This window comes from Larus michahellis, chromosome 3, assembly GCF_964199755.1.
Source record: "Larus michahellis chromosome 3, bLarMic1.1, whole genome shotgun sequence".
In the NCBI taxonomy this organism is placed as follows: Eukaryota; Metazoa; Chordata; class Aves; order Charadriiformes; family Laridae; genus Larus; species Larus michahellis.
Genome location: NC_133898.1, coordinates 50,819,624 through 50,833,298, shown reverse-complemented (window position 1 = coordinate 50,833,298; position 13,675 = coordinate 50,819,624). Strand labels below are relative to the sequence as shown.

Below are 13,675 nucleotides of genomic sequence, written 5' to 3'. Positions count from 1 at the left end.
GGTCCTTCTCCTCAGAGCTGCTTCCCAGCATGTCCGCCCCTAACCTATACTGGTGTTTGGCATTCTTCCTTCAAACCTTCATTCCTTCTCAAACCTTCTTGCTTTAAGAAAGAAAGAAAAAAAAAAAAATCTATTCTCGGTGTCTTTAACCAGCCTGTGAAGCATAAAGGCCTTTTACACAGAAGTTGTCATACAGACAATTATAAATGGCAATAGATTTGACCTACAGATCAGAAACAGGAGATTCATTTGTCCTTATCTAGACTGAATGAGATTAGTGCCAACACACCACGGCAAGAACGCAAACTAGAGGCTATCCCTTCCCATCACAAAACTGAAATAAACTCCCCCATGCACACACAGAAATGTTCTTTTATACAACTTAGTTAGATCCAACTAAGACTGCATCAGAAATGAACCCAAGTATTAGTTCATCCATATATTTGACAATGAACATATAAATAAGTTGTCACAGATATCTATTATCTCTACTTAAAAAGTGACATTGTATGATTTTCAGTGGGGGATATCTAGCTACAGACCTTTACCTCATTTTTGACTTGCAATGCTAATGTGACTGTAGGGTCGTTAAAGGCCTTTCTGGGTAAAACTAGAATAACTCTTCATAAAATCTGCAAAATCCTAATTTGCATATGCTCAGCTGAGAAAAAAAAAACATTTTCAAATGGGCAAGTTGAGGGTTGTTTTTTCTGCCATCATGAAAGAGGTCAGAAAAACTGATTGCATTTTTGTTATCTGTTCACAGGGTGATTTACTAGAGCTCATTAAAATGTGGGGGCCCACAATAGCATGACTGAGCCTTGACTTCTTTCCCTCTGCCAATTTGTGCAGGGAGGAAAAAAAAAAAAAAAGAAAATCAATCCATGGGTTTAATAAAGAAAAAAAAAAATCATTGACCCACAGACTTAGAGTGAAAGTTTCCAGAGGTTCTAAAACCTGACAAATTTGATGAAGTTAGTCACAGACACTTAACCTCCCTGAAAAACTAGCATCTTAAACAGAATACCTAGAAGATAAGTTGGTTTTGTAAACCCATGTCAGATACCCCCCGATCAGCCTTCACGTTGACCATTTTCATGGCTGTGGCAGTCTGAAGACAGAAAGTTTAGTACTTGAGCCCTTTGAGACTCAGGTTTCATCACCAAAAGCTCACCTGTTGCCTGTCATCGTTACTGGAAGCCAGGAGAACCAACACCCTTTCCTGCCCATCCCAAGCTACCATGCCTGTAGCACAAGTTTCCTTCACAAGCCAACCAGTAACAGGAGTCTCTTGAGTCGTTTTTTATTTTTAAGATTGGTCTATCTTTTTTCCCTTACCCGCTCCCTTGGTAGGCTGATTCTTTTGTTCAAGGCTTGTAGAGCATGGACTTGTTAAAGGCTGCAGCAGATGGTGAAGATGCGTTATGGGAATGACAGCAGGATGCGTACGAGATCAACACGAAGGAGCACTGAATAGCAATGATACTGAACTGTGGCATCATTTATCATTGTAGAAGGCAAGACTTAAGGTTATCTTGAGGGATTAACTGTTTGAAATCCCACTAGGTCCTTCCAAACATTGCCCTGCAGTTTCAGCTATTGAACAATTCCCTTCCCTGTCCTTCAATCTGGCTGGTTTGGTACTGGGGAGGGGGAGGCATTTCATTACCCATGTAGTTCTTTATACAGTGAAATGAGCAGTCTTACACAGCACTAAGAGATGAGGAAATAAGAGCTCTTAAAATTAGGAAAAAATGGCAGGAAGCAAAATTCTACGTAAAGCCACAGGGTGAAAGTCAGGGGCAGAGCAGGAATGAGGAGTTACCCTGGCCCTCAAGCACTGCTAATTCCTGGGGACGATGCTTACCCCCACTTGCAGAAAGACCGAACAAAAGCAGTTTTCCTTTGAATGCCAATCAGCTCCTTTACCAGATACTCTTAAGTCTAACTTTATTCCCCGATTGCTGCAATTCTGCCACGTTAAAGCGATTCTCTGAAGTAACTCTGATTTATTCACAATACTGCTATTTAGCAGTCAGAGCATCAGAGCAATACGGTTATGTTTTGATTTCAATTCAATTACCAACAGAGTAGAAGCCACAGCACAAAACAGCTGTGGCAGTGGTCACACACCAGCACTTCCATGCCTCCCCTTCTCCAGATTAAAGTCTTCCTGGAAATACCCCCCCACCGCATGGAGCCCAGCCTACATGGGGGAGCCCACGCGATTTACACAGGCAGACCCCCGGGTGCAAGGGGACAGTTTTGCTTTCTGAGAAACAGTTTGAGACCCCTCCTCACCAACAGGGACAAAGCTGGATTCTGGAAGCAGGACCAGCTGGAGAGACCATAGGGTTTGAGGAAAGGGAAATACCACGTCCCAGGAGGATGTAAGCTTTTCACATGGAACAGATCTAAAAGCTGAGATTAAAAAACAGTTCAAAAGGAGCAATTCTCTTTTCAGAGGAGAAAGGAGAGGTCACATCAGGCCAAAGCAAGAACAGCTCTTCCCACAGACCCATTTCAGAACACCTGGGATCAATCCCTCCGAACAAAGGGGATGGGTGCCCAGAACCCAGCAGGGTCAAGAAAAGCCTGACCACAGAAGATAACTCTCAGATTTAACTCTACTGCAAACTCCAAACATCAGAGCACCAAAGCTGCAGCACGCAAAGATACAACTACATCCTCTGAAAGCAACACTTTTCAAAAGATCCCATCAATCAGGCAGCTAAAGGCATGCTCAGATATAATTATAAAGCATACAGACACTTTCTACAGTCAACTCATACCATGTTCTGTTCTGCTAATTGTAGCTAAACTGTCGCACAGAGGCTTAAGAGATAGAAATCAACACTCACCAGTAATTTTTAGCAGACATCTATGAAGCTCAGTCCACAAAACTATTTCTGTTGCCCACAGGACCCACCGTAGGCACAGCTTCACAACACTTCACCATCAGCCACCCAAAGGCAACCAGGATCCACCTCGCTGCTCAGCAGGACTGACCTCCTTGCTCTAGGCTGTGTGGCCAAAAGGCCCTCGCAGAGGCACCTCATCATTAGCAACAGCTGATGAGCAGCTACCACTAGCTCCCGTGCTTGCAAGTCACGAGATTAATTACAGCTTTGGCTACCACACTGGCAAATTCAATTACGTCCCTCAGGTGGCCTGAATGAGCAGAAATGCCCTCACCCCCGTGCACAGGGAACAAAACCGGAAAAAAAAAAATCCAAACCTTCTAGAAGGAGGACAACAGTAGGACCCCAGGTTAATAGCTCAGTTTACCACTCTAACAAAAGTCTTGGTGCTTGTCTTAATCCTGGTTTTTTTCAATGCCTCTGAGTAACCAAGGAGTCAATTCTGCATGTCCTAGATACCGGTTTTTACCCAGAGTTGAAAGAGCTCTGTTTTGGGAAGGCCTGTGTTTTACCTGGAGAGCTGAGCTGCTTTTAAGTAAAGTCTGCTAATGTGACAAAGCTGTAGCACCAAGGACTTCACCGGTGCTCCTTGGGGAAGCGTCTGTGTTTCTCTACAGCCTCCCTGGAAGCTGTGTCAGCTCTAACGGCTGCCCCAGAGCCACCTCTGCAGCGCTGGGAGGCTGCCGCGGACTCCAGAGAGCCACCCCCTCGCTCCTCCTTTTCTCCCCTGTGCCCAGGAAAGGCTTTTTTACTGTAACGCTGGAGGCTGCAGCTCTAGCTAGGGTGATACCTTGGGTTTTACCACCCTCAATTCAAAAGTAACACTGTTGAAATAAAAACATCCTGCCCTGCCACCCCTTGGAGACAGAAATGAGGCCAAAGCCATCAATTAATTCGTCTTCTGGGGTCTCTGGGAGTTCTTGGCAGCTCAGCATCCTGCTCTCAGGGACCATGCCCAGCCGGCTCCCTGCTGGTTTGCAGCTTATGATTTACAGGAGCAGTTGAAATCTCTGAGAGTAAACACAATTGTTTTATTTTGCATCTAGGTTTCCCTGTGTCTCATGCTCTGTGTAACAGAATGCAGCGGTTTTTAATGGGTTGAAGGGTGTTTTCTCAGAGCTGCACTTTATAAACCAGCTGATTATTTAAAGTAAATTCAACTATGGAGCCACAGAAATTCCCCTTACTAAATTTTTGGAGTTCTGAATCGCCATCTGGAGGACTCACTCGGCTGGGGGGGGACCAAGGGATCAAATTCAGATTGGAGGCCTCACTTGAGAAGACTAAAGTTAGGTGAGAGGAATCACAACCAAGATGCTGCAACAGCTGCTGAGAGTATTTGTGGAGCAGCCACCAAATGAAATATAACACGAGGTTTTTAACAGAGTACACTGCTGGTTTTAGAAACTAAGCTTTCCAGTCCTGTCCTGTTTTGGAATTTATTTAACTGCTGGAGATGCAGGATGTACTTGGGTTCATCACCTCAAAGGAAAATGAGTGCCTAAATCCCAGTGATTTCAGTAGAAGCTGAGATCTTCCAGGTCTGGGGCTTTGTAACCCATTTAATTTCTCTCTCCAGTGACCGGTTAGTCGGTACACATAACTAAATGTGAGATTTAACTCTTTATCTAAGGGACAAATTGGTAGGCTCCATGATTTTTTTCAAGCAGGATTCACTGAAATTTGGAAAAAAATTAATCCTCTCCTATGAGGCGTGGATCTGCAGGTGGACGGAAGGAGATGTTGCTCCTCGCATTGACATCCCTGGTTGAGCGGAATGGTCCGGGTGAGGGGAAGGAGCAGAGGCTGGGTGCTGGGCAGCCCTCCTCTGGCTCCCTGCAGCTAACCTGGCTGTGGCCAGCTCTGCTGGGTCTTCTGTCGGCTGGTACCGCCAAACTTAGTGTCACGTTTGTAGATTTTTTTTCCTGTTGTATCCTTTTCCATCCAACCACACTTAGCACTATCGCTGGATAGCAGCCATAAGTAAAGTAACAGATTATGCTATCCATGCGCCCTGAAATTAGCTACTGTTAGCCATCATCCTACACGTCCTGTTACTGCATTGATATCTAAGTGGTTTGTATTCTGAATTATTCTTTTTTTCTCTTCTATTCCCCCTTCCGCGTGCAGCCAAACAGGGCAATAGCAGTTAATTGACGTACTAGTTTTCTGCAAACTATCTCTGTGTTGAGTGAAAATGGGCTGTGCACAGCCCCTAAACACTCGATTGCTTGCTGACACTGCTACATTCATACTGGGGAGGTACCCGAGCTATCGTGGCTACATTTGCTTACTCTGAACACTGTAATGTTCACAAGAGCCATGCTATAAAGAACTGCGATTCCCTAGACAGCATTTCCTGTAATATGACAGTTTACTTCTACATCTGATACCCATTGGGGTATGGTGAAGGATTTTTAATTATTATTATTTAGAAATTAAGAAGAGGAAAAAAGAGATCATTTAAACTACCCTTGAAAGATTCTTAACTTAATCTTTCCTAGGCAGTTATTTTGGTTGAATTTTCTTATTTCAAGCGGCAAGAGAAAAAAAAAACAACACCAAAATATGGAAAAAAGATTAGGCATGTCACATTTGTACCAGTAGGTTAAGAGAGATCCTTTTAACTTGCAAAATCAGACAATGTTGATCTGTGAGTTAAAGAAAAAATATCTCAAAAATGGTAATTCCCTGAAATGTTACCGTTATTCATTACTGGCATGAAACCAAAGAATAAATCAAAGGTAGGAAGCAGTGGTTAGACAGTAGCTTATCTTGGTAGACCATCAAGTATTCACCAGGTATTTGGGTAAACCAGCCACCTATCAGGCATGGCGTCATACAACTGCTGGATGTAGCTCTGCACAGACAGCTGCAATGTTCTGCTTATAATGTAACATAACATCTTTATGTTTTTCCAGCATTACACCAGACCGAGCATGACGCTGTGGCGGCCCTCATTTCCCAGCACTTCCTACCAGGAGACGACGCGGACAGAGGGTGGGAGAAGCTCAGAGTCAGCTATAAATGTGAATGGTAAAACAACAGCTACAGAAAGAGATGCTGTGTTGTAAACCACGACGAGTTGCACTCAGAAAGGAGCCCAGTTGGAGTTCAAATAAGACATGACTGCAGATTTGAAAAGACCTTTTTGCTGGAAAACAGCTTGATCTTGCCTGAAAACGTGTACCAGACTGCAGAAATTTCTGTAAACAAAAGGATGAATCTGGCTGTGAGCGAAGTGATTAAACAACAGCTTTAAGGTTTGGTGACAAATGTCTCAGCGGCATCTGAAGGCATTTGAGGGGCCTGATACTCCTTGTTTTACAGAGTGCCAAGGAGAGAAGGAATGCCTTTAAAAAAAGCAATGGAGATCTGCTGTGTATGAAAGCAAAATTGGGCTCATTCTGGTTCTTAGGGAAAATTCCTTATGCTCTTGCTCACTCTCAGCCATGACTGTTTGCAAGGGAAGGTCCTATTTTAAGCTCCATGAAGTAGTTTAACAACTACGCAGCTCTGTGTGCCAGATCACGCCGGAGGCTGCAGTGCCACGCAGAGTGGCAAGATGGGCTGGACACCCAGCTGACCCCTCTCAAGCCACCAAACCTATTGTCTTCAGGCTCGTCTCATTAATTTTTGAGGATTCTGTGAGTTCTGTGGAAATTTTTTGGCCTCCAGCTGCTGGAGCAGGGAGCAGTGGTAGAAGAAGGAGGCTGGACAATGGAACAGGTAGGAAAGAAATTATTTATTTCCCTCTAAAATAAAGAACTGCTTGATTTTGGCTAAACTGAAAACACACACACATGCACTTATGTATGATTCTCACTGACACAAGACAAAATGTATGAAAATATATCTCAAAAGTAGCTTAGCTTTTGTAAGTAGCTAAATTAAGGGAGTTGGACTAGAACTTGATTTTAAAGGGGATACTAGACAGGCATGGTATAATATGGTCTATTTTTTGATACTTAAAAATTGTTACAATCTTTCTAAGCCATGATTTCCTCCAAAAAATGTCTTGCCCTACTTGGGCATGAACATTGTGAGGCTGGATTCTCCTGGTGCATCCCTCCAGCTAAGGGCAGCGTCTGGGGGCTGAAAGTCTGGCTGAGCCTTTCCAAGTGCAGGGAGGACTTCAACGAACCAGCCAAACCATCTCCCTCTGGGCATCACAACTCAATAAGGCCCAATCAACATAAGAGCCTGTAGGGGCCCAAGGTTGGTGGGTGTGACTTGGGACACGCCTTATATTGTTCTGGAGGATGAGAGATAGAAAAACTGGTTCCTCAACCTCCATCCTGAAAGGCCAGTGATGGAGCTGTGAGTCACTGCGATGATAGGAAGAGATGCTGGCATTGTCTTCAAGGGACAGAGACTTGTCCTCTCTGCGATGACTGGTATCACAGAATTGGCAGGAGGAAAAGGAGATTTCTGTCTGTCCCTTACAAGCCTCAGCTGCTGGGGCAGGCAGGGCATCACTCAGCCTTCAGCGCAGGCTGCAAAGTACTCCAGCTGTCTGCTCGGGATTCGGTGGCCACAGCACATTTTGAAGTACTGAAAAATGCACCTTTAGAGTAAGCCCTGCTTTGAAAACCCCATCCTGAATTCTCCCTGGACAGATCTATCCCTTTGGTTTTCAGTGGAGCAGAGCTGATGGTGGTGGCTCGGTGGTGGCAGGACGGAGGGCTGAGCTTGGGCTGTCCACCATGCCCAAGATAGACCACATTTGGGATGAAGTGTCTGTGAGGCTTCTTTTTCCCTGGGGCTTTGGCAGAAGGGGAGTATCAAGGACTGGCCAAAGCAGTAAGCCCCTTTTATAAACAGTGTTGAATGCTCTTATTTGCTATTTTTAATGATGCCACTTGTTCGGGTGTGTTTAAAATTTAAACTTCACAGCCCAGTCGCTTCCCTGTTGCCCTCTGGATGGAGCTTGGCACCGTGGGTTTCCATCCAGGGCCGTGGCCACAGGCACTGCAGCCATGCAGACTGGAACACCTCTAAGACTTGCCGGCGTGATGAGAGTCTGCTCGTTTACACAACACGCCTTTGTACCTCGATGATGTTGACTCAAATTCTTGATACACTCAAAGGGTGACTGGGATATCCCTGTTTATAGTTGCTTAGTTGTTTTGCATGGCTTAGAACAGCAACTGCAACAAGCACAAACAAGCAAACCATGACAAGGGATGCTTCCTACCAGCTCCAGGCAGCGACTATGATCTTTCCACAGTGTGCGTTTGTTTTGAGGGGGAAATGAAGCATCTAGGTCAGGGTATGCTTTTAACAGGCAGGACTAGTACAGGGAAACCTTGTAATATGCCGCTAGTGACATGCTAGGCAGAAATGACAGTAAGCTCATGGAAATATATGGAAATTTGACATCCCGCCTCTCCGTCCCCCTCCACTCCCACCCTCTGGTATGTATGACTTTGAATCTGCTTTCGAGAGCCCCCGCGCAGCAGGGGCTGTCCATCCATCTGGCAAGGTTACAAACACATTTCAGCGCTGTCTACAACATGCCTGATGTAACCTCCTTTCTATAGCCTCTGTGCTCCTCCTCGCTATCTTTGTTTGACGCGGAGGAATGAAGCCCTGCAAAGCAAAACCAATGAACCGTGAAGAATCGCAGGGCCCAAACTGCCAGATCCCAAGAGGGGAGAAGGGGGGGGAAAAAAGCACAAAAGGAAGAAAGGGGAACGGAGGTGGAAGAAAGAGCTAAAAAATACAAAGACGATCTTACAAAGGAGGGGTGGGGGAGAGAGGATAAGGAGAATGCCAGCAGAGATGGGCTGCGCCCTCGCTACGGGGGTTTAACACTTGGTTATTACTTGCTTTGCAGCTATGTTACATCTGTCAAAATCTCAGATTCTGCCTGTCGAGGTATGTACATTATGCTCACTTATGACAGCAGTGAGCCCGTCGCTAGCTTCCCCTCTCCTCTCTGAGGCTGTTAAGGAGGGAGAAAGCCTTTGTTTATTTGTCGATTGTGATTTTTTTTCCTACCGGGAGACTTTCCCTAGCCAGGTCACGGAGTGGGCCCCCACTACAGAAACTAGGCACAACGATATTGCAGGTGTTAGTGGTTGTTATGGCAGTTGGGATGAGACGTTGAAGTTCCCGTGTTAAACAAGAATCGCGTTTCACAGAGTTCCCCCCGAGTTTCCCAGGCAGTTTACTGAGGGGCGGTGGGACACTGGGACACTGGGACACTGGCGAGGGGCTGATCTCCAGAAGGCCAGCTTCTGCTCCTGGGTGCCACTTGCAGACACTGTCCAAAGGCAAGTGCCAGTCTAGGCGGTCATACATCTGTAGCAGGGGAAACAAATGTGTTAGCAGCTAATACAGGAGCACCTTTCCACTTTTCCATCACCGTTTTTTTCAAGAGCAAGTCACACACTGACTCAGCCTCACCAAAAATATGCCCTTCAAAAATAAAATATTCCCCTGTGCCCTAGCTTCCTAGTTGGTGGTGCTTCCTGACATGAGACCTCACATGGGCCACCAGCAGCTTTCTACTGACTTTTAAAAGTAAATTCATTTCTTTGACCTTCACTGTTCCTATGTTGCGCTGCTTGTACTAAAAATGGAGCACCTAAAAAGGCAGCGAGAAGGGCTGTATGGCTACCACTTTTATTTCGAGCTTCATAGGCAGTTTGAAAAGAAAGGCATAGGCTGCAAAACTTCCAGCCAGGTCTGCAACCTTGAGAGTTCAGCTGAAGCCAGTGGAGCCACCTCTCTCGGTAACAGCTCAGGATCTGGCCCCAGGCTTCTGCCTTTGAAAGGGAGCTAATATGGAAAACATTCCACGTGGGTTTTGCAGGGTTTTTTCTCCTTCTTTCTAACAGGAACTGAAGCTGAGTTTTGGTTATTCTCTGCTGAAGCACACGGGTTGCTGCAAAGTCAAAACCTGCTTACATAGCCATAGAGGAAGATCATGTACCTGCTTGCAGCCTTTCATATCTATTAAACTTAATCAAGTTTGCCAGGCAACAAATAAGAGACGGGATCACTTGTGTGCTGTATTACTCCACTGAAAGGCCTTTTAACAATTTGCTATTGTTTGAAAAAAATTGCATGTCATCTGTATTAGTCACAGTCTTCCTCCCAGGAACATAACCTTAATTCCTGTTACTAGGTTTGTGTGCCTAATGTATTTGGTCCCACCTATTTTGCTTGTGAACCTGTTATTTTCAATCACTGCCTTAAAAAAGAAATACTTCATTATTACGACTGTGTTGCTTCTTCACTAAATGCCATGATATTTATTTTCCTCTAGGCTGGAGGGACGAGCAGAGTGTTATGACTGCTTTTTTTGTCATGTTAGCATTCCTGGTTTTCTCTGTTACTCACAAATTATAAATATAAATGGTTCAAAATAAAAAAATAAAGAAAGTGATGCTGGATCGTGCTCATTTTATGATTGGCTGAAACTGAAACTCTCACTTTTGGGATGCGGGCTTGGGACGGCACATGCCCAACTGCAGAGCTGCCTGCTCCAGTGAGACGCTCAGGAATAACCCCACTCACCTGCAAATCTGGGGGCTTCTCATACGTGCCTTGCCGTGCTTCCTCTTGGCTCCTGGGAAGCTACTTGACGAGGAGGTGGCACTGTGATTCCTGCTGCAGGATGTTCAGTGAGAGACTGTTTTACTCTCCCTGTCTGCACCATACCATGCTCATGACGACCGGCTTCTTTACCTCACTGCTGGGCTTCGTTTTGTTTACTTTCTGATTGTAATATCATCACTTTAGTATGCAGCTTGAGCACACAGGACAATCTTTCCCCCTGACTTGAGTTTTTTTATGGCAGGTTTTCAGCTTTTGTTGACTTTGTCTATAATGAGTATTTTGAAAAACATTCATATTGCTGCCACATTGGATGGGTTTTCACTTTTCCTTTTTCTGCATTTAATAGGAACTGTGTATACAGGTGCCACAAAGACTAGTTAGCTGGCCATCCTATGCTGTACAGAGACAAAATGACTGGAGATCACAAATTCTCTGACCCAGCTACTTTTTTTTCTGAAATTATCCTGATTTACAGTGTTCCAATTAGAATTTGTTGCCTTAGCTGCGTAGCAGAGGTTTCCCAGCTACTGATCCATTTCTTTCTCCCTACTGTGAGACAGATGCAAGTTTCAGAAGAAAGTTCATGTCTAATGCCAAATACCAAAGGCTGCAAGAGAAAAGGATCTGGAGAGAAATGTTTGCCTTTTCATAAGACAATGCTTCAGATTGGTTTTTACTTTGCTCCCAGAGATGTCAGCTTTGGACTCCATTTTCCATCAGAACCCACTGCAGCTTAAAGCACATTACAGTGTCACTAATAAGAAAAATTTCTTCAGGAGATTAGATCATTTAACATAGAATTCAGCAATAATGGTACTTTTAACCTCATTCCAACCCAAAAGTGTTAAATGTTAACTGTACTAAACACAAGTGTTGTTTGTCTGAAGCCTCACTATTTTCAAGTGAGTCCTGCTGAGCGAGGCTGAATATATTCTGCTTTTGTCCTAGTCAGGTGCTGAAAATTTCAAAAATATTACTCATTACAAGTAAAAGCAGCACTGAAAAGCGTTATTAAGGTTGCCAAATTGCATGCTCAAAAATTAGTTAATTAGGAATGCATCATGTCTGAAGTCACCTTGCCCACATCTCTTTTCTTATCGTAGAGCCCATTGCAGTGGCTCTACATGGTGGATTGTGCTCCCTTGATGGGCAGATATTCAATATTTTCTGTTTCAAATGCAGCCTTCTGCAAATGAAACCTACTTTTCTGTATATAAACTGTACCAACCCTTCTCAGAAATCTGGGTTTTTCCTCATCTGGCTGTCTGCCAGCTGAACACTTACAGTCATCTCAAATGTTGACCCAATTCCCAAGCTGCTTTTCCCAGTACAACCTTCCTGCAGAGCCCCGTAACACCTCTCTTCCTTCCCACCATGGCCAAGGCAGTGCAGCATGCTCTGCCGTGCTGCTTCCAGCTCTGCAGCCGGGCTCCTGGCCTTGCGGTGTGTCCCATGGGCCACCCACCCACCTCCCTGCGGGCTCATTCACCCTGCTGAATTTGTCCATGACTTTGCACCACTGCAGCACCACAAGGGGTGGAGGCTGCCTGATCCCCCGTTTCACGGCTGAGGTATAATAAGGGTAAGGTCAAAAGGTAGCATTGATTTCAGCACCTTGTTTGAAGCGATGAGGGTGTGATGATGATTTGGGCATATTTGGCAATTTACATCATGAAACACACCTACTAGCATTGTCCATTGTCAGCCTCCGCAGCTGGGAGAGCTCCAGCATCTCAAGTCAGGCACCAAAAAATAGAAAAAGAAACACAGTATCAGTGATTAGCGATGCCAAATTTGTTTCAAGTGGAGGGTCAAGCATGACACAGGATCTCTTTGATGGTTGTAAGGACAGAATTGTATTTCTCAGAGCAGCGATCAGTTGCTTCAACCTTGAGATAAGCCGTTAATTCCCTGTACTTCAATGCCTAATTCGCCCTGTACCTCCTGATTTCTGCAGCAGATGAGGCTTCTTTCTCTTCCCCAGTCTTCCCCTCTCCATCAAATCAACTTTCCCTCCCAATCACAGATTTCAGAGTACGGACTGTTTTCCTGATCCCTTGCTGCACCAGGACTGCAGGACTCTGACCCAGGCATCCTGGTGGATAGCCCTGAGCCAGCTGAGACTTTGGTGGGCCCTGATGCATGCTGTTGCCAAGACAGCTACCTTCCTTCTGATGTTCAAAATTGGGAGATGCTTTATTGAAGGCTGGCTTGTGCTAAGAAAGACGGCATGAACTGAGATACTGTAAAGGCAGACATTCTCTTCTGATGAAGGAGTTCTCTCCAATACAGGGTCATTAGGCAAACGGTGGGGAATTGTAAGGAGTTAAGCCACTATAACTGTTTATTGTATGAACAATAATCAGTGCCCTGAGTCATTACAAAGCCTGTTGAAATACTTTGAATGTGCAAAACATGCAGTGAATAACTGATATAGGGCTAGACCAGACCCTACTGTGTCCTCTGAAAGAAGCTGTGTCTGGCCTAAGAGGCCAGGAAATGACCAGAGATGAAGATGCATGCATTGCTTCTTGGGTACCCCTCCTGTGGTTACACCTGGTTGGGGATGGAACAAAGCTCCTCAAGTCTTGGTGCTCCTTTCCCAGCACAGGACTTGGGGCAATACCAGTGAGAACAACAACACTGCTTTGGCAGCTATGAGATTATACCTCTCGTCCACAGGAACACAGTGTGATTAATAACGTGCCCTCATCTCTTTGGTCCTTAACACCAAAGACAGGTGGGTCTTTAGATATTTGTGAAGATTAGAGCTGCAGTGCTACAGACTTTGGTCTGTCACAGGTGCATTCAGGATAGTGAAAGCAAGTCAGTTAATGGTGCAAAGTCAATATGCACAAATTAAAGTGCATTAAACTCCTATGCAGATGCCCTCATCTGGGAATAAATTCATCCTCTAAAGAGGATTATACTGCAGTGAAAATATAATACCCATCTGAATGAGTGTACTCACCTGAGAATTTAACACGCTCTATACCCTGTAATTTAGGCACATTAACACAACACATTGAGTTGAATTACTTTGTAGTCATTGACTGTGTCTACTGTTTACATGGTCATGGTGTGCTCAGTGTGTACCTGTGTGCTCTGTCCCTTCCTCCACTTCTGTCTCTTTTGAAGGGAGATCTTTAGAGTCAGTGCCAGAACCCTCTTTCACCACGTGCGTC

The 13,675-nt window shown here is 44.8% G+C and overlaps 1 long non-coding RNA gene across 1 annotated transcript; it reads left to right on the top strand.

Moving 5' to 3' along the window:
• The first annotated feature begins 5,741 nt into the window (after positions 1–5,741).
• On the top strand, positions 5,742–10,318 carry LOC141740807 (uncharacterized). The gene is made up of 3 exons (XR_012586150.1): positions 5,742–6,650; positions 8,761–8,801; positions 9,767–10,318. It is a non-coding gene; the product is annotated as an uncharacterized LOC141740807 (long non-coding RNA).
• The last annotated feature ends 3,357 nt before the right edge of the window (positions 10,319–13,675 follow it).